Raw genomic sequence first — 4,001 nt, forward strand, 5'->3', positions numbered from 1 at the left:
TGTGTGTGTGTGTGTGTGTGTGTGTGTGTGTGTGTGTGTGTGTGTGTGTGTGTGTGTGTGTGTGTGTGTGTGTGTGTGTGTGTGTGTGTGTGTGCCTGTGTGTATAGGTTTCAGTGGCTTTGAGGGAGCTTGTGCATGTACACTGCATCTTTCTAAACTTCATGTTTGGTTTATATTCTCAGAGGAAAAACCACTCACCTGAGCTTCACCTTCAGTCAATCATACACACAAATAAACCTCAGTTTTCTGGAATAGCTCCCTACATAAACAAGTCTTAATTAGGCCAGGGTTTCTTGCTCAGAGAAAAAGACTATTTTTAACACACACACACACACACTCTATGGCAAAGATTTTGACACTGTGAGGCAACAACAGTCCCATTCTAGTGCACTGCAACCAAACAACCTCAGTTGCAAGTGACTGTTTTTGTCATAAATTATGTTTTTTCAGCTTCATTGATAATAATAATGGTTGATTATAATTGACTGATCATAATTAATGCCAGACTTCATCAGTTTTTTTTTTTTTTTTTTTGGCCTGCTACATTCCTGCACTGTATGGTGGTATATTTTATTTCATTGAAGGGAAAGGTAAAAATGAGCCACAGGATAAGGCGATCCACCCGTGTTTATAGGTAAGCATTTACAAAAATTAAAATGACAGCAGTTAAATATGGTAAATAGTACAGGCTACTTTTTAAAAGCAAAAAATGTTTTACAGTAGCTAATGTATAATCGGGTAAAGAAAAAAATGTGATGACTAACTTATAATAGTCTAAGCACTAGTTCTGGGGCCAAGACTTTAGAGTTAAGACTGTGTCTTAAAGAGTTAGTTCACCCAAAAATGAAAATTGTCATTTATTAGTTGTCATTCTATACCTATAAGACCTCTGTTCATCTTCAGAACACAAATTAGGATATTTTTTGATGAAATCCAATGGAGGCCTCTATTGCCAGCAAGATAATTAACACTTTCAGATGCCCAGAAAGCTACTAAAGACATATGTAAAACAGTTTATGTGACTACAGTGGTTCAACCTTAATATTATGAAGCGATTTTTAGTTTTGTGCGCCAAAATAACGACTTTTCAACAATATCTAGTGATGGGCGATTTCAAAACACTGCTTCGAAGCTTTACAAATCTTTTTTATTTCGAATCAGTGGTTCGGAGCACCAAAGTCACGTGATTTCAGGAAATGAGGCTTCATTACGTCATAAGTGTTTCGAAATTTCAAAAGTTCACGTGACTTCGGCAGTTTGATACACGCTCCGATTCCGAACCACTGATTTGAAACAAAAGATTCGCAAAGTTTTGAAGCTTCATGAAGCAGTGTTTTGAAATCGCCCATCACTAGATAATGTTGAATAAAGTCGTTATTTTGTTTTTTTGGGGGTACAAAAAGTATTCTCGTAACTTTATAATATTAAGGTTGAACCACTGTAGTCACATGAACTGTTTTAAATTTGTCTTTAGTAACTTTCTGGGCATCTGAAAGTGTTAATTATCTTGCTGTCAATGCAGGCCTCACTGAGCCATCGGATTTCATCAAAAATATCATAATTTGCGTTCTGAAGATGAACGAAGCTCTTATGGGTGTAGAACGACATGAGGGTGAGTCACTGATCACTGAATTTTCATTTTTGGGTGAACTAACCAACTAATAATTTGTTTGGGCTAATTAGTCATACTTTTCGGATTCAAATGAGACCAATCTACCTTTTTATGTAACTGAATAAAAAAAAAAGCTATGACCAGTCTTGAAGAAAAAAAAATAGATGACTAACTTGTAAGACTAATCAGCAGTTTATGCAACCAGCCACAGGAGTAAATTGTGCCAAAATCATCAAAATGATCAAAAGTAAAAGTAAAGACTTTTACACTGTTGTAAAAAATTCTATTTCAAATAAATGCTGTTATATTCATCAACGAATCCTGAAAAACATATATCACCAAAAAATTAGGCAACACAACTGTTTCAACATTGATAAACAAGAAATGTTTCTTGACCATAAAATCAGCATATTAGCAAGCAAGCAAGCAAATTTTATTTATATAGCACTTTTCTAAACAAATTAATTTTCTAAACAAGTTAACAATATTAGAACGATTTCTGAAGGATCATGTGACACCGAAGACTGTAATGATACTGAAAATTCAGCTTTGACATCACAGGAATAAATATTTTAAAATATATTGATATAGAAAACAGATATTTTTAAATTGTAGTAAAATTTCAGAATATTACTTTTATCACTGTATTTTTGATCAAATAAATGCAGTGTTGGTGAGCATAAGACACTTTTTTCAAAAACTAACAACAACAACAACAACAAAAATCTTACAACACCAAACTTTTGAATGGTAGACTAAGTCATTTAAAAAAGTGTTGATTACTAACAAAACTTTAACATTTTAGCTACACTTTACAAAATTATTTTCATGATGTTATCAATACATTTTTTCTTTTGTCAAATCAATTAATGTGGTTCAGATAACATAATATTTAGAGTTTCTGTTGTATTGTTGTTCTTTGTATTAACTCAAATTTTTAATTTCAATGAACTCAAGATTTTAAGGCAACCAGGTAACTTACCTTTTTAAGATAAACCAACAATTCGTTTTATGGTATGAAAACTTGCAAAAACCTATGAGTGGCTCATCTTGCCTCTGTCACCCCTAGCGCTTTATGTCATTACCACAAAGGAAAACCATCACTGTGTTCTTCACGATGGGGTTTATTATGCCATATACTTGTACATTATCTCTTGGTTCTATTGTATAGTGCATGAACTTATGTTGTTATATCATGAAGAGCTTATTTTATTTTGAAGTGTAATTTGCTTATAGCTGATCTTTTAGGTGTTTGTTTTTTCACATAAAGGCTATTTCAAGCAGACAGTGCGGTCCAGAGCTCGTCCCAGACAGGGGGAGTTTTCTCAGCTCACTGTGACTGTGTGTGGTAGAGAGAACGAAACAGACTGAGATAGACAGAAAGAGAAGAAGAGAAAGAGGGGAAAGTTGGAGCAGGCCCCAATGTAAGGTTACATCAAGAGCTTAATCTGAAGCTGTCTGTTTGATGGATGGGGTTTGGAGTTTCTAAATATATCGCCGGCGACCCCTTTGAGTGCGCACACATTCAGGCTCATGACTGCATCTGGTTTCAATGTCTGTAGACCCTCTGCAGTGATATGGGGTCTCCACCGCTCCTCTTACATCAAAACACACACTCTCTTGATCTTGATCTGTTCCTTTTCTTACTTTCCCTGAAAGGATTAGTAGTTAACTAAAACTAAAACTGAAATAAAAAGTGCTAAAACTTAACTGAATTTAAAATGAAAACAGAACATATAAAAAATAAAAATATTAATAAATACTATAACAGTATCTCAGTGATACAAAAATAACACTGTTCCCTTCTCACAAAGGAAGAAGTCTTTTTGGTTTTTGCTCATTTTCAACATCTTTGACATAAACTTGACAAAAACTAAAACAACTTAATTTAAAAAATATTACTTAAAAAATGTTATATAAAAATATGTAAAACAACTTTAATATAATATATTTTTAAAACATATGTTAAATTTATACAGACAGTATTTTGTAATTTTGTTACTGAATCAGGACCATATAAAAACATTTTTTAAGGAGAGATTACTGATTTTAAATGTATAAAATGACGCATGATTTATTGTATTTAATTTTTTATAAATACAGTTTACATTTGCAAAAAATGACACAAGAAAGCCAAGTTTTTTGCTATATTTTATTGTTATTTATTATATATCCACAATGAGTGCATTGTACATTAACATGTTATTCAATTTATTTAGCGTGTTAAATTTATTAGGCATTACAATACTTCTCTGCTCTACTACCATACATTTTAAGGTAGGATTTGTACTCAGTGAACATAGCCATAGGTGACACAGCTATGTGTGTGTGTGTGTGTGTGTGCGCATGAGAGTGAAGATTGCATGCTACCAAGTCATCTACACAGATC

Source organism: Chanodichthys erythropterus, chromosome 9 (assembly GCF_024489055.1).
Source record: "Chanodichthys erythropterus isolate Z2021 chromosome 9, ASM2448905v1, whole genome shotgun sequence".
Taxonomy (NCBI): Eukaryota; Metazoa; Chordata; class Actinopteri; order Cypriniformes; family Xenocyprididae; genus Chanodichthys; species Chanodichthys erythropterus.